Here is a 25716-nt window from a genome sequence, read left to right on the forward strand (position 1 = left end):
CTCGTGACCATTCCTGAGCTCCATGGGTCCATCTTTGTCTGTGTGATGTAAGCTCTGGGGGTCATATAGTGTCTTACCTTCCTGACCTCTGCAGCTTTAACACCTGACACACAGCAAGTCCTCTGCAAGCTGACGGAGAAGCATGGAAGGGAGGGGAGAGGGGGAGGCGGGGGAGGGGGAGAAGGGGAGGAAGCGGGGAGGAGGGAAAGGAAGAGGGAGAGGAGGAGGGAGAGCAGCCTGTCAGAAGTCAAGTAGCCTCTGCGTGCAGACCCAGCACGCCGTCCCAGGCGGGGCTGTTTCCTGCAGGCGGAGATCAGTTCCACGGCACCCACTGGTTTCCCATCTCCCGCCCACCCTGAAGCCCATCCTGGAAGCAGGCAGGGCAGAACCACACAAGGGAAGGCCTGGCCCGGGGCTCCCCCTCGGGCCAGCCCCTCGGCCAGCACATGGGAGCAGAAAGAAGAGCAGGCCCCGTTCCTTCTGCGATTTCTGAAAATGCATTCCCGTTGCCTTCCCCCCACTCAAGGCCTCGTGCAGACAGGGCATCAGGAGAGGAACATACACACTCGTGAGCCCTACAGGCTCCCAGGTCGACGGGCATCCTTGTCTTAAACACGGGAGGGAAACTGAGGCTCCAAGGCCCCCCGCACACAGCCAGGAGGGTGGGGCTGGGATGGGGGCCAGCACCCTTGTTCTTGATAACCCAGCCCGTCTCTCTCCTGTTTTACTTCTCCAGAGACTGGGGACCTTTGGAAGGCAGGAACTGAGTGTCTTTATTTGATCACTGGATCTCGCTCGGGTCCAGGCAGACAAACGCGCTCAAGAGACACTAGGAAAATGAACTAAAACCTGCCTCCGAGTGCAGAACGTCGGGAAGGGTTTCAGTAAATACCCATGGGCTTCCCGCAATGGGAGTGCTTTGATTTACGAGCAGGTCGCCTGAGCAGCCCCTGGTTCTTTGCAGGCTCCTGGGGGTGGGGGAGGGGGCGGCAAGGGAGCACAGGAGGGAGCCCCACTATTGTGACCATGTCACCCACTTAAAACTGGGCGGTTTCTGTACACGACGTTAGCGACTGCCAGGCTCCGGCATTCTGGAACTCATCGGTGGTGACAGCCCGGCCGGTCAGTGCCAGCCTCCGCTCGTGCTGTCCAGGGTCCCTCTGGGGTTGTCCCCACCTCCCCAGGCCCACAGTTTGGCCAGGACTCTGAGCAGCAGCAGCAGCGTCACCTGGAACTGACCCGGGGCTCTTGGGGCCTGGCCAGGGACGTGGATAGCAGAACCAACCACTGGAGGGCCCCAGAAGGGACCAGGACTCCTGGTGGCAGAGCCCATCTCCCTGGCCCTGGTTCAGGGCTGGCCTCACTGCCTTGCCCGGGCCAAAGGAATATAGCGAAGTGATGTCCCAGGACGTCTGAGGCTTGAATGTAAGAAGCCCTCCCAGGACTCCCAGAGGCGCTCCCTCTTAGAACCCAGTCAGCAGGACTCCCACGTCCCATGCCGAAGCCATGCAGAGGTGCCCAGGTGCTGGGCCCTCAGCCACCCGCCAGCATCAACGGAGTGACCAACCTGGACATCCGGCCCCGTCCCGGCTTCAGGTGATGGTCACACGAAGCTCATATCGGATGGCCACCATGCATGAAATCGTCCCAGACAAGCTGGCTCAGCCCGCAGGACCAAGAAGGCAATGCCAGCTGGTCTGGATGGCTTTGTCATGCAGCCCCCCCACTGGGATCTACCTTCCAGTGGAGCAATGACTGGCATCTGTAGTACCAGAAGCCAGACCTTTTATTTGCTGATTTACGTCATTCATTCACTCATTCATTCAATAAATTCCCGCAATGCTATGAAATGGGGATTCTATTTTAGGAAGGATAGGCTAGCTCTTGTGCAAACTCTGCTGTGGGCCCCGCACTCGGACACGTCGGCAGATCGCGACTCCCTCACGCTATGTGTCTGTGATGGGCCCACCAATGCTTGGCTCCCCACGGCCCCTCGGGATCCAGGCTGACTCAGCCTGGGACCCCACAACCCTTGACCTTCCCGGCTGTGGTGACGGGGACAGAGAATGAAGCTTCTCGTGGTCCCAGGTCAGAAGTGACCCTCCTCCCTTCCACTCCCTTGTGGACACACCTGCCCTATGGGGGCCGAGGAGCAGCAGAGGGAGGAGCAGACTCCCCGCTGAGCAGGGAGCCCCATATGGGGCTCAGTCTCAGTACCCTGAGATCATGACCTGAGCTGAAGACAGATGCTTAACGACCGAGACCCCCAGATGCCCCTGCCTTTTTTTTTTTTTTTTTTTTTTTTAGTTAAATAATAATGACAGTAGCCACAGCATGATGCATGTGGCCTATTGGCAAAACCCACAAAGCTAATGAAGAGGAAGGGGCTCTGTAAACAGCAGAGCCCTGGAGAAAATGAAAGGAGCTTTGTCGAGTGGCCGAAACCTAGAGGCCGGTCTTTTCTAAACTAGAAAGGGGAGATGCTCAAGGCCGCAGGAAAGCCGTGCCGTCTGCCTGGCTGCTTTGCCCATTGAAAGCCGCTTTTTTCCCCTCTGCCGCCGCCCACTGGGGTTTTCTGAAATGACCCCACGTCCTCCTTTGAGGCACCTTGCTTGCGCTCTGGAGGTTGACACACAAGCACAGGGAAATGTCATAGCCACTCCCAAGTGCCCCAGATAATCAGCGGGGCGCTGAAGGACGCTGGCCCATCCCTCCTGGCGGCGGTGGTGGCCCCTGATGACAGACCCGCGGCCCAGAGGTCTCCCATAGGCCAGGCCCCACGGGGTGGGGAAGGGTTCCCTCCAAAGCCAACCCCACCCAGCATCCCCTTTAATCCTCACAAGCCGGACTTCCCAAGAGGCTCCTGGGAGAGAGGGCGTGGGTCAGCCCCACGGTGGGCCCCCAGGCCTGGGAGCTCCAGCTCCCATGGAACGGTCCCGACTGACCTGGGGCCCCTCGTCCACCTGCAGACTTGGCCAAGCTGCACACCTCTGCCCTCTGTCCACGGCCAAGGCTCCCTCTCACCGGAGCCTGGAAAGGGTCTCCGTGTTGAGGGACGCTCGCTATCGGCCCCAGGCCACCGGGATCCCTGGAGATCATTCTTCCACCCTGTCCTCGTCCCAGGCTAAGGGCCCAGGCCACTGGGAGGGGCGCTGGTCTCCACGTGGGGCTGCGCACAACGTATGAACACGAAACCTCATGCCAAGCAGCTCTTCACACCCCTCACCCCACAGCCGACAACGTGCTCATACACTTTTGGCTGGAAGGCAGTGCGGGCAGCCGCTCGTCTGGGTTACCCTCTCCCTACCAATGGGAAAATGAAGCGTCGAATATAATTAAAAGCCACGCAGCTCACGTCCACTGCCGACTGAGGCCACTGTGCGTCGGGGATGCGGGTAGGTAGCCACCGTCCCTGTGCTGAGCTCCTGGGAGGAGCTCAGCGATCTCTGTGAACTGTAGGAATGAATGGAGGTCTCCAGGGGCAGGGAAGAGAGCACATGTGAGGTCACGCTGAGCCCAGTCCTGTTCCCTATTATAGTTCGACCTTGTCGGTTTCCCTCCGTGCCTCAGCCTCCACATCTCAAGAATGGGTCCATTTATCCAGCTCCCTCTGCCACAGGGCTTTGTGCAGCATGTGAGTGACCCACGGCGTACCACAAGGCACCCCGTACCACAATGCCCCCAACCCGGCTCCCGAGTGGCGCAGCCCCTTGGGCCCTGGACTCCAAGCTCAGTGCTCTTGTCTGTCCTGCAGGAATGCTGGCGCGCGCCCCGCCCCGATTCACACCTCCCCGCACTGAGCTTGCACAGGCTTTTCCATCCAAGTCAGCAAACAACGCAGGGAATCCAACTGGCGAGATTAAAGCCCAGTTATGAATATGCATGACGCATTCAGCAATCAAACACCCCGAATCCTTTCCAGAAGAAGGGATCCGAGCATAATTTGCTGCCACATATTTAAATTCAAATTAGTCATTATTTAATGTTGGGACAAATCGCTGGAGAAGGTCATGTTTTCGGTTTAATGTTTTTTTCTTAATAAGCGAGGCTGACTCCCTGGCAGGGAACACGTGCTCCAGTTACAGGTTTCTTTCTGGTTTTCTGCTCATGCTGAAGGCACGCCCACAGGGGACAGCCGGGAACACCGTCCGGCTTCCTCTGACCAACGCCCCCACCCCCACCCCCGGCCCGGCAGTGACGTCATCTCTCCACCAGGGTCACCCACAGATCTGCTAGATCTGCACCATGGTGGGCGTTCCTGATGGTCCGGGTTCAAATGTCACTCTGCCACTTCTCAGCTGTGCCACCTTCCTAAGCTTCCCTGAGCCTCGGCCCCCCTCATCTGTAGAAGGGGGTGCAGTAGCCCCCCCTGCAGAGGTCACTGTGGGTAGCCCCAGAGCACGGGGCTTACAAGAGTACTTATGACAAGGATGCCCCCAAGAACATGCCGCTGCCATTATCATTACCGTCCGCACAGCCTCCTCGTCCTCACCCTCCAGGCTGTGCTCACCGCCCACAGCTCCAATGCTCATCTCACTGGTCCCCCGAGGGATGCACAGGCTCCTGCCAGGGGGAGCCTAGCATCAGTGCCATGGTGCCCAGGGGCCTCCACGATCCCACCCACCCTGCCCAGCAGTCCGTCCCACACCCCCCGTGTGCCAGGCACCCGAGAGGCTCGCCCTCTCCCCAACAGACCACACTCCTCGCCTTCTGTGTTTCCTGGGGCCCCAACTCTTGGCCTCTTTGCTCTGAATTACCAATGGCCCCTAGAGAACTAACTTGATTTCTTTCTTTTTTTTAAAGATGTATTTATTCATTTCTTTATTTGAGAGAGGCAGAAAATGAGTGGGGGTTGGAGGAGCAGAGGCAGAGGGAGAAGCAGACTCTGTCCTGAGCACAGAGTCCTGTGTGGGCGGGACTTGATCTCATGACCCTGAGATGGTGACCTGAGCTGAAACCAAGAGTCAAGACTGCGATGTTGGCCCCAATGAGCCACCCAGGCGCCCCGAGAATCAACTAGATTCTCGTGAAGAGAACTTCCACGTTCTCTGTGAAGAGTCCTGACCTGGGCTAAGTTGCTTGGAGTTTAAAAAAAAGAAAAAAAAAGGCAGAACAAAAAAACCAAAACACAGACAACACAGAAGTCTTGGCCACACAGTTGTCTGAGCATTCGCCACACTGCACAGTGAATGAATGAATGAATGAAGAATAAATGAATGAATGGAAGACCAACACGTGTCAGTCTTCCCTGCCAGCCCCCTCCCTCCGAGCCCAGACTAGTTCTTCATTGAAGGCGTATCCGACCCTACTTTTCCAAGATGGAAAAATAAAAGGTCCCCACAAGGACTTCCGAATCCCAGGGACGGTCATGAGTCAGCGGACCAGGCAAGGCCCCCGCAAACCCTCAGAAATACATCCTCGGCCCCAGACGAATTCCAAACTGGGTTTCCTGCTGTTGCTCCCTTGGCACCAAATTGACCCAAAATGTGCTGAAAAGCTGGTTCCTCGGGGGCCCATCAAACAGGCAGGGGCCAGAGCAAACCCCAGGCTCTGAGCCTAACAACCCAGGAGACATGGAGAGATTTCCACATGCTCGGAGTCTAAGTTAAAATGCAGCCTTTCCTTCCAATAATAATAATAATTAATAATACAAACACAACCCAGAGGCCACATGTTAGATCCCCCTGAAGAATACCAAGGCCAGTGTGGTGCTGGACATTTCACGGCCCAAAGCCAGCTGCTTTGGGGCCGCAGCATGGGTCGGCCGCTGGAATAGAAGACAGGGTTTTCAGCCACAGAAGCTGTTCTCAGTGACAAGCCAAAGAGATGCTGCCGGGCACTCGGTGGCAGTTCCCACTGTCTGCCCACTCCTCCCCTCTCTGGGACCCTGGGACAGAGGACAAAGGACGCTGTGGGCTGTCAGACAGACAGGAAAGCTCTGTCCCCAGGTGCTCTGACAAGTCCCGCAGGGCCACTGTTGACAGTTAAAGAAATTGGTTTTAAAGGCCCGATAAAGTGTTCTGTTGTTCCAGAAAAACAATCCATCTTTACTTCGCTGCTGCTACTGAGATGACAAATTGATTCTTTTAAAAAATTTCCTGGTGCCGGCTCTCCGAGGGTCGTCCTGCTGGGAAGATGCCGGAGCTCCAAGGAGGGTGTTGGAAGCGTTCTCGGCACGGGCCAGCTCTGCTCTCAGAGACCCCAGCCTCGAAGCCAATGCTGTCGGACAGGCCCCTCTGCAGGAAGGGGGGGCAACAGGACAGACTGCCCCCAACTTGCCAGCCCATATACGTCAGGTGATGGGGAGATGGGCAAACAGAATAGAACCCAGGTCACGACTGTACCCCAATCCTCCCCGCTGTGAGCACCCACCTGGGAGGCCCAGTGCAGGTGACTCCAGCTAGGGTGGTTCTCTATGGAAACCCCATGGGCCACCGCCTGGGAACTCATCCACCAGCCAGCATGCCCAGTCTAAACCTGAGTCTAAACTTAGGTTTGGGGAGTTAGCCAAAATCCCTGGGGCCTCAGTGACCTCATCTCGGGATGGGGTGATCAGGGTCCCTGCTTGGCAGGGCCATCCTGTGGATGGAACACGTTCCTGTAGGTGCTCAGAGCCCGCCCTGGCCCCGGCCTCCATCACAGATACCCTGTTATCTGACATTCCTTCCTTTCCTCTGTGAAAGGCCTCTAGGTTCTTAAGAATAACAGGCATCCATGAATTATATGCCCAGAGAACAGAAAAGAAGTATTCCAAGAGGTAAGGCACACACGGGTTCACAACAGGTATGAACCACCCAATGTCCATCCGTTGGTGAAGGAATCAGCAAATTGTGGCATATCCGCCCGGTGGGACATTGTTCGGTCATAAAGCCAAATGACGTGGGGGCCCAGGCTGCAGGGCACATGAGCCGTGGGAACACCACAGTGAGGAAGGAAGCCAGATGCAGAGATCGATTTCCAGAACAGACGGATCCACGGATAGGAAGGGTCCAGATGGCAGCCAGGCTGGCGGGAGGTAAGCCGGGAGGGGTGGCTCCGTGCAGATGAGAAAGTTCTGGTACTGAGTGGAGGGGGTGCGTCCACAATGCTGGGAGCGTGTTCAATACCACGGATTTGTTCACTTTCAAATGGTTAATTTTATGTTATGTGAATTTCGCCTTAACTAAAACAAACAAACAAACAAAAACGGCTGCTGCATAGGGAGGGCGACATTGAGAAAAGTCTAGTCCTTTCTCTCCAGGTAGAAGAAATACATGTTCATTGGTGACAACACAGGAAAAATGTAAAGAAATACATAAAAATGAGATTTATTCTTTGCACATACATTCCACTTTTGGAAAATTAGGAGATTGACATGCATATTTTTGGTGACTGGCTTTTCGCGCAAGCATATTCCTGTAATCTTAAATGTTCTTTGAAATCATGCGTTCAAGCATTTGAATACCTTGCCTTCCTGCAGATGCTCTAGATTGATTATCAATCATAGGACTGAACGTGGCCTGTATTTCTCTCCATGGCTGCTTTGTGGCCTGAGACAGAACCTGATGAAGGTCCTCCCACGCAGGAGTCCCAACACCCATGCCCTCTCCGCCTACACAGGACACCAGCCACTTTGCCACCCAGGGGGTGACCTACAGAGGAGGGAGGGGACAAAGAGCTGGCCCGGAGAACCTCAGGAACAAAGGGTCGGAGGTTGTGGGGATGGTGGGCTCCAAGGAACAGGCATGGTGGGTCTGGAGGGGACGGAGGCAGGTGGAAGGGATGGCCAGCAAGGCTGGAGGGGGAGGATCTAAGCCCCCTCAAGTCAGTCCCTCCCCTGTGCTTTCTGCATCCTGGGCCCCAAAGCTGGACTCCTCCCCAGGCTGGAGAAGCATAGCCAGGCCACTTAATTGGGATCAGGGGAAGCTGGGTCTGCTGAGCAAGCTGGGTCCCTCTTCACAGTCAAGGAGGCTTTTTTGAGAAAGGGACCTAAATCCATGCACTGGGGACTCCAGGCAAGCTGCTTGCCTGCCTTTCATTGGCTCCCCTGTGCCTCTGAGATCTGGGGGAAGGAGGGAGCTCTGTATCTCTAAGCACCTCTGGTCCCCAAGGACCGAAACATCCCAGCTGAGTTTCCCTGGCCTTGTAGTTATTTCAGCTCCAAAGATGCTCTGGCTGGCTCTGGGAACAAGAGCAGAACAGCCAGGAGAGGCATAGGGTGGGGTGTGCCTTGTGGCCCTTCCACTGTGACACATGGGGCATGTGGAGGGGGACGGAGGCCCCATGATGTGGGTTGGGGGGGATCTGCCTTTGCATCAGGTTGTAAGGAGCCATTTCTCTTGATAATACTATTCTGGTTTTGTACCCGGACGTGTTCCCACTTTTTCTACGGGACTAGCTGACTTCATCGTCACCACAGCCCTGGAAAGGGAGGAACCACCGTGCTCATTTTACAGAGAGGCGGAAGGCACAGAGAGGTGAGGTGACCTGCCTGAGGTCGCACAGCAGTGAGTTCAAGGGAAGCCCCAGGGCTGCAGGGGAGCATCCTCCCCATGGGGAAGAGTAGCCCAAGACCACAGAAAATGAGCCAACTGGTGCATCTGGAACAACGCTTGCACTCAAATACGGACAGAGGAGCTCTGGCTCCTTCCCACAGTCTTCCTTGGCCTCAGCTTGTGATGAGGAGCGTGATGTCATATGTGATGGCAGGACCTGGCGACTTTCAGACTGCCTGCAATTATATGGAGCTGCACAAGACAGTAAGCATGGCGAGGCCTGCCGGAGAGGCGCTGGTCTGATTTTCCCTCCTTTCTTTGCAGGGAAAAGAGCGAGAGTTAAGAATGGGGCACTCTTGACTTCGAGCCCCTGGTTAGCCGCTCACCTAGCTGTGTCTCTGAGTCTCTGTCTCTTCCTGGAGAAATGGGGACCGGGACGCGCCCTGCCCCGCCCAGCTCCAGGGGCCATCACAACCATGAGAACTCCGCTCCCCGTGGTGATGTGCACAAAATATTGAGTCCAGACCGCTACCCTGGCCTCCTGCATTAGAGCCGCACCTGGCCCACAGACACGCAGAAAATGATGAATTCCACCTGGACAGGAATCCTGAAGACAGCCCGCCCGCTGCCGAAACACCAGAGAAACGCCCACCAACTGCGACACCGCGAGAGTTGAATCGAGGAGCCTGTGGGGCAGCCCCCGTGTACGCTGAATAGACAGCTCTAGTCTGTCAGGCAGACGGACACCCTGTCCCACCCACCGTCTGCCATGGGGACCCAAGCTGGCACCACTGGGCTGGGTGACCCCTGCCACAGTGGGGGCTACTCTGACGGGACCCAAGTCCTGCTATAGGACACTCCCTTGACCATTCTCTTTGGGGCCACAGCTCTCTGTGCACATGTGACAGAGGGTCTGGTAAGGGGACCACTGCATCCTGGCTAGAGGCAGACAGCCCCCTAGGAGCAGGGTATACTGGGTCTGTGACTTCGGGTCACTTCTCGAAAACCAGAAAGGGAGGGACTTATCAAGGGGAAGATCTGAGCTGGTCCAGCAGCGCTGTGGACATCCCGTAACAGGGTTCCAACCGCAGGGACCATCCTGCCAGGGCCACAGTGGTGGGGGTTGGGGGTGGGTCCAAGCACAAGCGGACAGCGGGGGAGCTGAGAAGATAAATGCCTCCTTCTCCTGTGGGCGATGTTCTTTGTCAAAGATGGGCAAGCAGGAAAACAGAAGAAAACCCCAGCATGGTGCTTGTGAAGGGACATGACAGCCCAGTTGAAAGGAATGAAACCCTCAAGATTCAGAGAAAAGCGTCCTCTCTGAAAAGGATTTATCCCTGAAAGCTGAAGAAAATGTAAGAAAACTCGTGGCTGGCAGCCTTGGGCTTTCAGAGGGAGTGAGAGAAACGTGAAAGGAAAATCTCAGGGTAAGAGCAGAAATAAAATTGCCAAAGTGGGGGCAGGGGAGCAGGGAAAGGCAGAGTTTATGTGTAGAAAAGGAATCGGGGACAGTGCAGAAATCCTTGTGGAACGTTCCCAGAAGGTAACAGAAGAAGACAAAGAAATAAAATTAAAAGGAGGGGAGAAAAAACCCAAAATGTGTCCTCGGAGGTTAGAACACAGGAATCTAGCCTCAAAACTGAAAGTGTTTCCAAGGAAGGAGTCACAGGTGTAACAGAGAGATGGTCAGAGACACGGAACGAAGTCTGCATGGGGAGCAGCTCAGCACGTCCCAGACAAAGTCCCCGAGAGGACGCTGGCCATCAGATCTACCTGGGGGAGATACTTAACCACAAGGAGAGAGAAAACCAGGCAAATGAATGAACGATTGGATTGGCGGAAGATACCTCTCTAATGCTAAGTGTTAGACCACCAAAGGACCCCCCTCCAGATGTTTGAAATTCTATATCTGGTGCAGGCGCCATCCAACCAGGCTGGAGTCAAAGAAGAATCCCAGAATGCAAGACCAACACCCGGGTCAGAGAAACCTGACATTGTCCCCATTTCTGTCATTGAAGCTTTCATGGTCCTAGCTTCACACATCCTCAGCATCAGCGTTTGAAGATGTCTGTTGGCCACTGACAGGGGAACCACAATTACCAACCCGGAGGGGGATGGACACATCAAATGGGAGTGATCTCATGTGTGAGGCTCACAGTCTCAGCCAATGGGATTCTAAATCCTGAATGTGCTGCAGTCCACTCTCCAGCACAGAGATCCAGGATAAGGAGGTAGTCATGTAAGGACCATGGTCTGTGAATTGTGTCTATACAGTCCGAAGGAGGTGGGACATATGGGACCTGGCCGGCAGACACTCTGCTGTTGGCTCTGGAGTCGGCAGGAGACCCGAGAAACGGGCATCTGATGCACAGGGGCTCAGCTCCCCTTTGTCTCCAGAGCCTGGAGGGGTGGCAAAGGGTGACATTCGTCCTCCAGCTGTATCCATCCTATCCATCTCCCCACCCACGTGCCGCCGCAGACCGTTCCTTTGAAGTCTGATAGCTTTGAGGTGTGGGGCAGAATTGCAGACCCCATTAGGGGTAACAATTCAGCCCAAGCCCCATTCTTCCCTTGGGGAGCCCAAGCCCCACATCAGGAAGCGTTTTGGGGAGATGCAAGAGCTTTCATGCCTGTTATGTCCATTTTCTGCTGAAGATCACACAGCCCCAAAGGGGAAATTACATTTTTCAGATTTATACGACTGCCTCAGATCTTTCCTTTCCTCCCTCCCTCCCTCTTCTCATCCGTCCAACAAAGCAGTTTTGAAGACCTATTACATATCAGACTGGAATGATGTCATCCCTTTCCCTGTCGGTGTGAGCACACTGAGAAACCAAGTGGCATCAAGAATCACAGCAGGATATTTACACCCACCTCCCTCCATGTTTTGCAACGCGCTGTCCTTATTCTGACACCCCCTAGCGCCTACCATCGGAGTCTATAAACAGAGCCCACGTAATTAGGCTAATGACATCGATTTTCTCAGTTCAACTGGGTAATGGCAGAATTTATACCACATTAGAAAATCTCACACAGTCTGTTGCAGGCTGCAGAATTATGATGCTCTCGGAACTCTGCCTGCAAACCTACCCAGACTCAGATTTACTTCCCGGAGCCCAGCCCACTCTGTCCACCCTCCAGAGAGTTCTGAGCTCGTTTCTATCTCCTTCAGCCTACCATGGCACTGAAGCACCTGGTTCTCCATGCACTCTTCTGGCTTCCAAACAGGAGCCCTGCTGGACACAGACACAGCTATAGTGTCCAGAGACCACACCTCAAAGATTCCCTACCTCCCCATTCCATCTGTGCCCCTCTGTGCCTGGACTCAGAGACCAAAGGCATTCCCATTCTCGCCCACTCTTTGTTCCCATTCCTTCTTATCAGCGACACTTATTGGCCACTGTTAATACTGACAGTTGCTTCAGCCAGCATTTATAAAACACCTGCTGCATGACGGACATGATGTCAGGAGGCAGCACATGGCAGGTGATGAAGACGGTGATGCTGCTGTAACACGGAACAATCTCAGGTTAGAGTCTGCAAAGCATGGCCACAGATACTTAGTCCTGCGCGTCTAGCCTCTGGAGCATGTCTCCTGAATCCTATTTATGGATGAAGAGGCTAAGACAATGAGGAGAAGGGCTGCACATGAGACACAGCATCACAGAGGCTGAATCCAGGTCCTCCAGCCCCAGAGCTCGGGCTCTCTGTGCTGTGCTGTGCTGAGGCTCAGAGTGAGATCAAAGAGTCCTGACCTGAGGATAAGGCCGTGTTGTAGCCCTGCTTTATCGTTCCATGGCTAGGTGGTTTGGGCAGACCGAGTCTCAGGGAATGGAGGGACACTGGGACACATGTCATGTTAAACATGTCATGTTAAACCAGAGCAAGCCACCTGTGATGCCTGTCCTCTCTCTAAGGCATCCTGTCTGGCAGTGCCCCTCAGGCCCTCAGGAAAAGAAAGCACCTAGAGTGGGCTCAGAATGACAAGGGCAGGTGGGCAGCTGCCACAGAGGCAGCTACAACCAAGGCTGACCTGGGCAGAGCCACTTCTGGACAAATGCTGGAGCTGTAAAGTTTGTCAAGGTCCTTGGGAACCTGGAGCCAGCCACCTTCATGTCAACATGTGTGTATCTACACTGGCTACGTGACAGGTCTTGAAGCCATAGCTCATCCATCCATGCTCAACAATGAGCCCAGTGTGGATGGGGACCTGCCACTGAGGGGTGGGTAGGGTAGGCAGTGAAATGACCCTGATTAACCGGGCTACTCAGATTGCTTCTTGGTTAAAACTGTGGCTGTTGGGGCACCTGGGTGGCTCAGTGGGTTAAGCCGCTGCCTTCGGCTCGGGTCATGGTCTCAGGGTCTTGGGATCGAGTCCCACATCGGGCTCTCTGCTCAGCGGGGAGCCTGCTTCCCTCTCTCTCTCTCTCTCTCTGCCTGCCTCTCTGTCTACTTGTGATCTCTCTCTGTCAAATAAATAAATAAATAAAATCTTAAAAAAAAAAAAAACAACTGTGGCTGTCGTTGTTAATACAACTCTCTGGCCCAGATAGTGAGTTTTCAGTGCAAGGAGGCATTCAAGTAGAGGCTACCCATTTTGTTGCAAGATGTGGCCTGCCCAAGGAGGGGCACTGGAAGACACTGACATTGCCTGAGGATATCCTAATCTCAACCTTCTGTGATCTTTTCATCTTTAACAACCTTCTATTTGACATTGCAAAGCCATCTAGATATCCAAGTATCTGGGGAATAAATATTAAATTGTGATAGATATATGTTGTTTTTTTTTTAAACCATCTTATGTAAAAACTATGGAAGGCAGTGTGGGGCAATGGCAAAATCAGTGCCTTTGTCATCAGACACCCATCAATTCAAAACCATCTCTGCCCCTTACCTAGCTGTGTGATCTTAGGCAAGTTACTTACCCTCTCTGAACTTCAGTTTCAATATTAGCAAACTTGAGGATAATAACACCTTCATCTCAAAGTCCTCTTGCATATGAGAAGTAGTATCTGGAAATGCCTTAGTATTATGGTAAGAACATACTACATCTTCAATAAATAGTAGCTAAATACAAAAGTGGCTACATTCTCATTAACTGAATCTCAGATTATTTGGAGTCATTAAAATGATGCTCACAAAGCATTCTGAATAATGTGGGAGAATATTTCCAAGAGGAAACTTAAGAGTATTAAAGTATCTCAACTATATAACAAAGATCCATAGGAAAAAGACAGGAAGAAAATACATCAGAATGTTACAATAGACAGCAGATTTACAGGTGGCTCTGTTTTTCAGCGTTTGAGCTCTCTGTAGTAGGCAAGCATTACTGTTGGGGAGCAGGACTTAGATTCTGGGCAGGTTTCTGGCAGCAGGAGTCCATGCTGGGGTCAGGAGGGCCAGGGTGTGCCTCCCAAGGGCACCAACCAAGTGGCCAGAGAGGCTCAGCTGGGTCAGCACCACGGACAGCGCTCAGAGCAGCCAATGCCCTTGTCTCCATGGAGACTCTTCTCTTGTGGTTTTGGGGATCCCAAAAGACCAGGACCAGCTGCTGTTAGACAGGTTCCCGCATTCCCGTAGCACTGGATGTCACACCAGCCCAGAAGATGGCAGATGCCTTTTTTCTTTAGTGTTTCATTGAAAGGACACTGACTTTGTTCTAACGAAGTAACAATAACATAGGCAGTCAGGTGAACAGCAGCAGAATTTCTACTCCCTCCCATCCTTGTCAAACGGGGTATCATTATTGTTGTTATCTTAGGGTGTTTTTTTTTGTGGGTTTTTTTTTGTGTGTGTGTGCCAATGTAAGGAGTAAGAGAGGTATCTAGTTATTTGGTTTGCTTTTACATTGAGGTTTAACATCTTTTCACATGCGTGTTTAAAATCTGTATTAGAACGTGCTATTTTTCTGTATGTTGCCTTTTAAGTGACTTTTTCATTTTTCCCTTAAAAAATTCTTCTTGTAACTTTTTTTAGTTAAGGACATTGGAAGGCCAGAAGGCTTTTGTGCTTGACTGATCTGGGTTTGATTCTCAAGTCTACCCTCTCTAGCTGCCTACAACTTCTTTTCTCTGAAACACAGGTTCCAATAAGACTATTGTAATAATTTTAGTATAAAACAAAGAATACAACCCAGCAATAGTTATTACTGTAAGTTGAGAGTGGTCTCCCACTGTTCTATATCTCCTAAAATTGAGATTGACATTCTGGCCCAGAAGTCCCTATTCATAACCAAAGACACTTGGTTCCCTGATGCGGACACTCTCCCAACTCTTCCCACATCTCCCCAAGCCCCACTGCTATGTGAGGGCCTCTGCTGTTGTCCCAAATAACTCCTAATCAGGTAGACAGTAAAGATTGTCAGTTCCTCCTTGAGACTTTCTATGGGGAAAATTTTAAAGATCAAGTGATAATTTTGTAAAGAAGTAGGCTATGCAAAGCCATTTCTACCAGCTAGAAAAAAAGTATTTCTTGTCTATTTATATAGGAAATAGTAAGTTAATGTGCCATGAATTGGAAGGGTTTGCAGGAAGCCTGGGTTTTGGCTGCATGGCCGACTGGGTGAACTGGTTTAACCAAACAGCCATCTACATACATACCTTCAGGAGCACACACCTAATTGAATGTCCCCTCTTCCTTGCCTCTGCTCACCTTCTCCCCTCTGTCTGGAATCATGCCACTCTGCTCTGACATGAACAAATCATACCCCGCTCTTAATGATAGGCACAGCTGCCTTCTCTTCTAGGAAGATCTCCTACATCCCTAGAGGTAGAAGAAATCTTTATCTACAATCTCCTGGCACTTTGTGTCTCTGTGTTCTGGGAGCCCCAGACATGCACCGGTTTGTGTCCTCCACTAGAAGGTGAGCTCCTGAAGACAGGTCAGGCCTCGTTCACCCCTGCAAACTCGGTGCTTCATAAGGCCGGGAAAGCACAAGCGCTCATCAGAAGTGCATTGCACTGAGAGCCAACATGACATAGAAGACACATGGAGAAACACGGCCTGTGTCTTACTGGTCCCGGGACCTTGGGGACATTCAAGGCCGTCCTAAAAGGTAAGTGGGACCCAAAAGGGCAGCCTGGGAGATTAAAAGAATCCAGACCAATGTCCTAATTCTTGCTCCTCTAAGGATTAGTTATGTGGGCAAAATAAGTTCTCTGAGCCTCAGTTTCTCCGGCTATACCATGGGGATAATAATATCCACTTCCAAATGTGAGAATGCCATGGGATTACATGCATGTATGTGGGTAGGGGTGGAGGTGGCCTCGCCAAGTGCATAGAATCTTCTAGGTACTCAGTGTGTGGGCACTATCATAAACATTTTTTAAAAAATCATAACACAAGTAAACATCGAAACCACCCACATGTCATCCCTCGTGGATGGGTAAAGGGAACTCTTCATTGAAGGATGCAAAGCCTTGTGATAAGAGTCTAGGATGGGGGCCCTGCGGATGCTGGTTGGTCATGTGGGCGTGCTCAGGCTCCATGAGCACTGAAATCACAACTACTCATTCATTCATTCATTCATTCATTTCACCATGGGAGAGACACAAAGACTTGTGTGTGGCTGGAATGACAACAAGTCAGTCCCAAAGACCCTGATATCGCCCTCAGCCAGACATTAGAGTCAGCAAGGGGTTAACTTAGGGGTGAGGTGGGCTTTTATCCAGTAAACAGAGACATCAGGGTTAAATCACCAACACTTCACAGAAAGTAGGAAACTGAATACGATTCCAGGATTGGGAGAAACTTTGAGACCAGGTACTCCCCTTGTTCCATTTTATTGATGGAGAAACTGAGTCCCAGAGTACTTACATGTCTTAACCAAGGTTATTACACCTGGAGTTGGAACAGGAACCCAGGTGGCTTCTGAGGTGCCACCGCTGATTGTTGACTTTGTTTGCCTTCAGACACCCTTCAGATGCACAGGAACAAAACACTCCCTTGAGCATATAATCAAAATTAAGAAAACTCATCAGCTGGCTCAGGCTTAGCAGGAGAAATTAACCGGAAGTAATCATGATGGGTAATTTGATCGTAATTCACAGAGACAGACAGGAGCTGCAGTTCAGTAGAAAACCTTTAAAGGACTTCAGATCATAGTACTTTTCAAAGTACTTTAGTACTCTAGCTCTTAACTTGTCTGCCCACCTGCCTTCACCTGTCTGCCCACCTGCCTTACCTGTCCATCCACCTGCCTTCATGGTTTGCCCACCTGCTTTACGTGTCTGCCCACCAGAAAGCTGACGGCAGAAGTTGTAAGGTGCCATCTTTCAGGCACACTGTCTTCCTTCCTTATACCTGTCACTTTGTCTCTGCCTTTTCTGCTCTGGACGAACACCACAATCCCACCTGGAGCCACCAAAAGTCCATGCCCCCTAGTTGGTCTTTTGCCACAGTGGTTATGGTCTCTCCTGAGCCTGAGCCCAACTCTGCAGGGACCCTGCCTCAGCCTCCCCTGCTGGAATCTAACAGACACAGCAAACGGGCTGCCAGAAGACCACATCTGCCCTCACAAGCTTTTGACCGTTGTGACGTTTCACAGGAATACCATAATTCTCAAAAGACTGGGGCGACAAGCCCCATCCATGTTCACGTACTCCCCTGCCACGGTCCCAGCCTGCATCACAGCTGGGCCGGCTCTGCTCACCTACATCCTCCACCCCACCCCTGTAACCTCTGGAGCTTGCAGCTTCTAGTTCTCCAAGACAGTCTCAATGTCTTGCCTTGGTGCTCTGGGACCTTCCTCTCCAACAGTAGCCACATTTTCCAGATTCTGCTCTTTCTCTCCACTCTCCACCTCCATGCCTTACATCTGTCACCAGTTCCCAAACGGATCACAAGTTCTTCAAATCTCTTTTTCCAGCCAACTCCTATTCATCCCTTGATGTCCAGCACAAAAGTCACCTCTGTAGCAAGACACACAAGGCTGAGTACCCCCTCCTCCTCACTTACATCGTGCTTGGCACCCAGTAGGCACTCAAGGGCTGTTCTCATTGCCTGGCCCTCTCCTACTGTTTCCTTCTGCTAAATCCAAGGGGAGGCCAATACGTCTTGTAAAGAGATCTTTTAAAAATGATAACTGAGGGCGCCTGGGTGGCTCAGTGGGTTAAGCTGCTGCCTTCTGCTCAGGTCATGATCCCAGGGTTCTGGGATCGAGCCCCGCATCGGGCTCTCTGCTCAGCAGGGAGCCTGCTTCCTCCTCTCTCTCTCTCTCTGCCTGTCTCTCTGCCTACTTGTGATCTCTCTCTGTCAAATGAATAATAAAAAATCTTTAAAAAAAAATGATAACTGAGAGTAAGCTCAAAGTTTTAGAAGGAAATGACTCACTAAAAGGTCCCTGCTGGCTTGTTACTGTATGTAGGCAACCAATTCCTCCCCGTGATCCACAGGGCCAGAAGACAAGGTTTTTTCTTTGCGACAACAGCTTTTTGGCTGAATAGGTGGGTGGCTTTGGTCAGAAGAGGACTGCTGCTGGAGTAGAACTCTCTGGTGCCATTAACCCTGCTTTCTAGGAGAATATTCTGATGCTGGATCTCCGCCCTGTCCTTTCAACTCGCCACCTCCTAACACACACAGCTGTGGACTAGTCATTAAAATCTTGTTTATTTGCTGAGATGTGACGCCCCCCCGCCGCCCCCAGCAATGTGACAGTCTTCACTTCATCCATTCACGAGCCAATGGAGCTTTTCTAAAAACCAATTTCTTAATTATGAACTCAGACCATTCATTTGTCAAATTACTGAACAGAAACAGAAACATCAAATAATTCCCATTTCTCGTCCCTCGATAAACACCTCACCAGTCAAACACGGACTTCTGCTGGATTCCCCTTAGAACAGGAAACACAGGACAGCAATTGCAGGAAACACAGGGCAGCAACTGCAATGTCTAAACACACAGGCGAATTCTGAGGCCTCGGATGACCAAGGAGCGAGAAGCAAACCGTCCGATCTGGGGACCACTTAGCTGAGCACTTGAGATGCACCAGCCTGGACGAGGACCAGCCATGTTAATTTAACTCAATTGTAATTAAATTAGTTTTAATTTTGAAAATGATTTCTGTTTGCTTATTGGGAAACTGAAGTATCTGCGGGACAACTCGGGCACGTGGGTCCGCTTCTCCGACTGTAAATTTCGTAGCTCAAAATATCGGCCAAGTGCCCCCAAAGACATTTTAGTGGCTAAAGAAACTGAGATGTGCTGCAAGACCAAGAGAGAAACTGGATTTCAAAGACTTAGTATGAAAATAGAGTGGAAAGGATCTCACTGGTAATGTCAGTTACTTGTCCACACTGAAGGGGTTCAGAGCACGTCTCCCTTCCACGTGCCATGTTAGCACGTGGACTATTTTCCACCGAAGGCAATCGAGACCCTGTGGGCTCCAGGGAAGATTTTGGCCCCTCCCTTAACACCTGGAAGAATCTAAATGGAGGATCTTCCCCAGGATGAGAGTTAGTACAGAGATAAATTTATCTGAAGGACCTATCCATGGGACAGGGAGACATGACATCACCAGACACCTGCTCCTGACTGCCCTATGAATGCCCTCCTCCCCTTTGAAGCCCCAGGCCCCCACCCCACTCCCTAGCTCAGGATGGTACTGATACCGTGTTGTTCCTTTCCGACTCGGACCCTCTCATGTTCGGGGGAGGTTTCCAAATGTATGAAATTCAGTTTGATTTTCTTCTGTTAATCTGTCTCATGTCTATTTATTTTTGTTGTTGTTGTTTATTTTGTTTTGAAGCATGGAGCCTGGTACAGGGCTTGAACCCACAACTCTGAGATCAAGAGTCAGATGTTCAAACAACTGAGCCAGCCAGGCGCCCCCCCTTAATCTGTCTCATGTCAATTTGATTCTTAGACCAGCCAGAAGAACATTTGAGGGGAGGAGTTATATTTTTCCTCCCCTACAGTTCTGGTGAGTCCCGTCTGCTGACTACAGATCACCCCATGGCGGCTGCAGCAGAGATACATTCAATACTCTGACAGCTGGCAAAAGGTCAGAATTCCCACAGCAGATCCTGGGTCTGTACCTGCAGAGTCCAAAGGAAGCAGAGCAGTGAGGGTCCTTTTGACCTTTTTCTAAAATTTAGAGAAGCAGAAAATATTGGGGTAGCTAGCTCCTTGGGCTTGGTGACTCTAGTATTTGGCAAGAGTACTGCATGTTTTTATCCATCCTTTTCCTCCCAGAAATGGACGTTAGTTCTGTCTGCTGTGTTGTTCTATGGCCCGAGTGCTTGGCATTCTGGCCAGTGAGCATGCCCTCTCTGGTCTGCCAGTCAGAGGATGGGTGTCTTTGCCCATCTGCTGGGCACCCCCAAAGGCTGTGGATCTGACAATCTTTGTCTGTGTCAGGATCAGAGATCCCAGTTCATGAGAAGCTGTTGCTATTTTGACCTTCATTGTTACTGTTAGAAAAATCCCATTCCAGGAGCACCTGCCCAGTGTCACAGATCAGCAGGCCTCAGACTGGAGGCATCCCATTTTCATGGGAGACCGGAGACCCACGACCACTGGTAGGACAAAGGCCTTTGCTTTCTGAGACTGGCTTTGAGAAGAAACTTCTGTGCTCACGGGGGTACATCATCTGTACCCACCCCAAGGATGCCACCTGCATCCAAGAAAGATTTCTCTTAAGCCTGGAAAATTACCTGAAAAGGCTTATTAGTCTGAATCACTATTGACAGATCCTATTTATTGATGGCCAAATGACTGATTCTCTGAATTGGCTGTATTTGAGCAAAGAAAAAAATTTTTTTAAATCTCTCATCCTAAACAATTTCTTGGCACCTTCAGAGAGACCGAATTAAAAAGAGGACACAAGGGACGCCTGGGTGGCTCAGTGGGTTAAGCCGCTGCCTTCGGCTCAGGTCATGATCTCAGAGTCCTGGGATCGAGTCCCGCATTGGGCTCTCTGCTCAGCAGGGAGTCTGCTTCCTCCTCTCTCTCTCTCTCTGCCTGCCTCTCTGCCTACTTGTGATCTCTCTCTGTCAAATAAATAAATAAAATCTTTAAAAAAAAAAAAAAAGAGGACACAAGGAAGTACAGTGATTCCTCTTAGGGACTCCCTTAGCAGGAAGAAAGAAGAGAAATCAGACTTGAACAAAAAATAATTCAACAGAAATTCCCCTTCTCAAAATCTCTCCCCATCTGTCTATTTCAGCTTCCTTTTTTTTCTTATGAGATTTATGGAGTGTCCCACAGCCCCATCTCCAGGCCTGGTATCCATGGGTTACTCATGTACAAGCTGAAAGCCAGAAGGAGAGCTTACTGGAGGCAGTGGGATGGGCAGCAGGGCCCGCCCTATAAATCAGGCTCCACCAGCTTCTGGTCTTCCTGTGCAAGTCCTTCGTGGATATAGCCTAGAGCCCCACCAGAAGAAAAAATGTCCCCTGGACAGCAGCAGATCTTTTCCAGGAGATTCTAGCAAATTTGGAGAAGAATTAGAAAGACTGGTAGCAATTGCTTTACTAGGTATTTACCCAAAGGAAACAAACATGGTGATTCAAAAGGGCACCCATGTTTATAACAGCAATGTCCCCAAGAGCCAAACTATGGAAAGAGCCCAGATGACCACTGATAGATGAATGGATAAAGAAGATATATCAACACACACACACACACGCGCGCGCGCGCGCACACACACGTGAATATTGCTCAGTCATCAAAAAATGAAATCTTGCCATTTGCAATGACGTGGATGGAACTAGAGGGTATTATGCTAAGTGAAATAAGTCAATCAGAGAAAGACAAATACTGTAAGACTTCACTCATATGTGGAAGTTAAGAAACAGAGGATCATAGGGGAAGGGACAGAGGAATAAAAGAAGGGACAGAAGAATAAAATAAAACAAAATCAGAGAGGGAGACAAACCACAGGAGACTCTTAACTCTAGGGAACCAACTGAGGGTTGCTGGAGGAGAGGTAGGGGGAGATGGGGTAATTGGGTGACGGGCATTAGGGAGGGCACATGATGGAATGAGCACTGGGTGTTCCATGCAACTGATGAATCCCTGATCTCTACCTCTGAAACTAAAAGAAAAGAAAAGAAAAAAGACGGATAGCCCCTCACGAATCCCCCTCCTTGTCCCAAGAGGAAACACGTGACCAGAATTTCTTCTAGGCTCTCTAACACACGACCAGGTGTTGCTCAGAAACTCGCAGAAGAGGAAAATAAAATTTCAGGATGCCCCCTCCTTTCCAAATCCAGTCCCATCGGTTACGGATCCTTTCGCTCCCAGGGACAACTTTGACCCTGTGGATGGTCTCACTTCGCCTCCTGAGAGAACCTAGCTTGGGCTGTGTCTGCCTTGGACAGGTAGGTTGCTGGCTCTTCCTTTGGGATACTTGGGAGTGATTCTGGATCTTGGGAAGATGGTATCATTTGCACCCTCTTTGGGGACCCCTCTTAAACCCCAAGAGGAGGGGGAGGTTATTCAACACTGCCGGAATATTTACTGAGTATCTGTAAACTGGCAAGCTATTTAGAATATATACATATATATTAGAATATTATATATATATATATAAAAGAAAAGGGCAGAATTTGATCTTTATCTACAGGACACCACAAGATAAGAGATTCCACACAGAAATAAGAAACCCACTGAAAGGAGGAACTTCATACTGTTTATAGGATTTGGAACAGGTCAAGTAGAATTTCCTTGTAAAAAATGCTACAGTAAGGGCTGCCTGGGTGGCAGGGTCCTGGGATTGAGCCCCGCATTGGGCTCTCTGCTCAGCGGGAAGCCTGCTTCCCCCTCTCTCTCTGCCTGCCTCTCTGCCTCTTTGTGATCTCTTTCTCTCTCTGTCAAATAAATAAAATCTTTTAAAAAATGCTACAATAACAAAACACATTTAAAAAGAGTTCTTATTAGAGGAACAGGAAGAAAAACTTCTGCCAAACAGAGTACACAACAAACAACTTTCTGCCACAGCTGTAGTCTAAAACTTAAAGATCCCAGGAGGGCGACCCTGAACTTGGGATGAATACCCTTCAGAGGTAGTTTCTGGCACAATTTTCTGAACTTCCTCTTCCTCTACAGAGAAATCTTTCTCAATCAAGTTTAAGGAAGCTTTGTACACAGACTTGTTTTCATGGTTTGTTTGGTTTTTTTTAAAGGTTTTATTTATTTATTTGGCAGACAGAGAGAGAGAGGAGGAAGCAGGTTCCCTGCTGAGCAGAGAGCCCGATTGATTGCGGGGCTCAATCCCAGGACCCTGGGATCATGACCTGAGCCAAAGGCAGAGGCTTTAACCCCTAGCCACCTGGGCGCCCCCATTTTCATGGTTTTGTAGAGCTTCCATTTTGTCCAAACCTCCACATTCTTCCATCATTATACTAAATTTCTCGGTCTCACCTAGCTTCTCAGCAGCTGGAAAGATGTTTGAAATGGCCTCCAAGGGGCTTATCAATGGTTCTATTATGCCATGATGAATGAGGTATACAATATGTTCAGTTGTCCCGCCACTTGCGTAGGTGGTCACAGCCCAGACAGCTTCCTTTTGTGTCTTAAAATCGGCCTTAGAGGGAACACCACTGAGGAATGGGACTAATCCACAATTCACTACTTGTGGCATCTGGTCCTGGTGACCAGCTGTGATGTTTGACATTGTCCCCATAGCTTCCTTCTGAATATTAGTTTTGGGGTTCATTAGCAGGCTGGGGAAGACAGCAAGTGCTCCTGCATCTATGATCCCCTGAGTCTGTTTGTCTGTCCCAGGGACAATATTTCCTATGGCTCTTAGCTCGGGAGTCACAATGGACAATTCAGTAGCTCCTAGAAGCTTCCCAAGTTGGAGCACAACTCCTGTTTTCACAACCATTTCAATCTGTTCATTTGGACCATCAGGAAGGTAGGAAATGGCCCAGCAGGTATCTGCCAAGACTTCTAGATCATCGTGATGCAGGGGACGAACTAAGGTAGGAAGAATCAGCTCAAGAGCATCTCACTGGGGTGTGGGATTCTTGCTCCGACAAAGGTTTGAAAGTGTCCAAGTAAGGTCACATAAGTAGCCACATGCTAAATAAAGATGATACGCCAGGAACTGCAAGGAGATAACCGAGTCTTGAAAAGCTGAGCCACCCCTCCCCCCACAATGTTTCCTAGAGCCCACACAGCTCGTTCAACGACATGGGCAAGGGAAGATGCCAACGGAGAAATGCATGCTGGGACAGCACCTCCATCTACCGCAGCCTTGGTCAGTTCTGATGTCCCAGAAGCAACGGTAGTGAGCATCGAGCAGATTCAAACTGAATGGGGCTTCCATCAGTTCTGCCCAAGAAGGACACACATTTTGGAATCAAACCAGCCCAGATTATGGCATCTATAGGGGGCTGTTATTCCCTAGAGAGCAGTTTCCTGGCGGCTTGAGTAGCCTGCAGCTGGCTTTCCAAGGTGTTGCATCAACAGACCAGTTTACGGTGCCCGGGTTGTTGGAAGTTTTCCTGCCGTGCAGAGGTAGCATTATCAGGGAATCAGCTTCCGTTTCTCCTTTTCAGCATCTGGTCAACCTTCTTAGCTTTCATCAGCTCCACATTAACTTCCATTCGACACTGCCTCATTTCCATACTGTCTTTCCCCTTGTACTTGAATCTGCTAAGGCGGGCAGCTGGTGAATTAGCATTCTTGTTGGTGGACACAGTTATGAGACAAAGGGAGAAAGCTACACGGCCCGCTCAGTTTTCCATGGGGGACGGACCAGGGTGCACAGGCTGCGGGTCAACTGTCCTCAAAATGTCCACCACGGATCACCCCAAAGACGGTCTCTAGAATACTTTTATTTTTAAGTGGTCCTTAGTTAAAAGTTAGCCATACTGGAAGCTGATATTCAGAATGTGATTGGAATTTCTTAAGGCCTTCACCCCTGAGTTAAAATTAGAGCTACATTCCCAAAGGAAAAGAAGCAAATTGAAGATAATTAGGTGAGGAGATCAACCTATGATGCCATTTAGGGGATGTAACCAAAGAGATTTCTTAAGGGATTGCAGGCAACTGTCCTTACCTTACAAATCTTTGCAAAACTAGAAATACAGCCTCAGAAATAATTCAGAGTTGTTTAACGTGTCCTTTTTACCAATCCTAAAACCCTTCCTATTTATCAAAACTCTTTTAAGTATTGTCCTTAGGAATCCCAAGTCCTTCTTAGAGAAACTTAGTGCCTTTGTGATAGAGATTTTCTACCCATGTCTCCTCTAGGACCCAAGAGCCATTCTTTGAAACACACACGTTAGGGAGAGATTTCTTACCAGAAGAGAGAGACAGACAGAGGGAAAGAGGATGTCTTTGGAGAAGGGGCAAATGAGCAAATACATTAGAAAGCGTAAGACCTCTGTCTGCCCTGTTCATGTGTGTCCATGCCTGTGTGTCGTGGGTGTGTGCTAATTCTCCTACGTCTGGATGAAATTGCCAAAATTCATTTGTAAAATAACTTCACAGAGCTGTCTCGAGACACGAGCTTACAGGCTTGGCTGTTTCAAAAGTCTCAGAAATTATCAAAACAAACCCAAGGGTTCTTCAAGTTCACGTGCTCCAGGATTGGTCTCGAACACGTGAAAGGTGGTTGAAGCATGCTGGTGTAATGATATCGGCATGGGTTTAGAGTCCTTAGCATTAAATATAATCCTTTTATGCTACTTACCTTCACTGAAGTAAAATCAGCTCCCGTTACCTCCATTAGAGGGCTTGTCAGCAGGAAAGACAACATAAGTATCGCAGTTTAGCTGTTTCATGCTTTGTAAGGTTTTCGGGACGGATCAAAACACAATTGTTAAGAACAAGTAAGATGAACAGACGCACCTTTCTAAGCCAGTCTCCCCAAATCTTTTTGGTAATAACCTGAAATTTCAAACTTTGCTATTGAGCGTTGAGTGATGTTAAATTCATTGAAGACCCAGATTGATTCCAAATAAGAGAAAATAAAGAAAGATTAATTGCTGACGAAGAACATAAACTACCAGAAACAATAAAGGAAACATCTCCGTGGGCAGAGAGACTGAGATGGGGGCTTCCGGTAAGACACGGGATGAGGAATGGAAACGAATTTTTTTTTTGGTGGTTGAGGGAGAAGAAAGTAGTTTGGTCCTAAAGTTGAGTCTGGTGATTTAAAAGGGAAAACACAGAGCGGAGTCTGAATGTTAAAAAAGGAAGTCGTAGAAGGCTTGTGGGAAAGGACTCCTCGGAAGGGGATTTGACGCATGGGCAGGACTGGCTAAGACTGGAATGGACTTAATCAAGT

At 50.1% G+C, this 25716-nt stretch overlaps 1 protein-coding gene and 1 pseudogene across 5 annotated transcripts in view; both read right to left on the reverse strand.

Annotated features, from left to right (window-relative positions):
• SORCS2 (sortilin related VPS10 domain containing receptor 2) overlaps positions 1–25716 on the reverse strand; it is a 424965-nt gene that overhangs the window by 105620 nt on the left and 293629 nt on the right. The gene's annotated exons all lie outside the window — the stretch shown is intronic.
• Positions 22423–25072, reverse strand: LOC116584097 (annotated as a pseudogene).

Source organism: Mustela erminea, chromosome 2, assembly GCF_009829155.1.
Source record: "Mustela erminea isolate mMusErm1 chromosome 2, mMusErm1.Pri, whole genome shotgun sequence".
Classification (NCBI taxonomy): domain Eukaryota; kingdom Metazoa; phylum Chordata; class Mammalia; order Carnivora; family Mustelidae; genus Mustela; species Mustela erminea.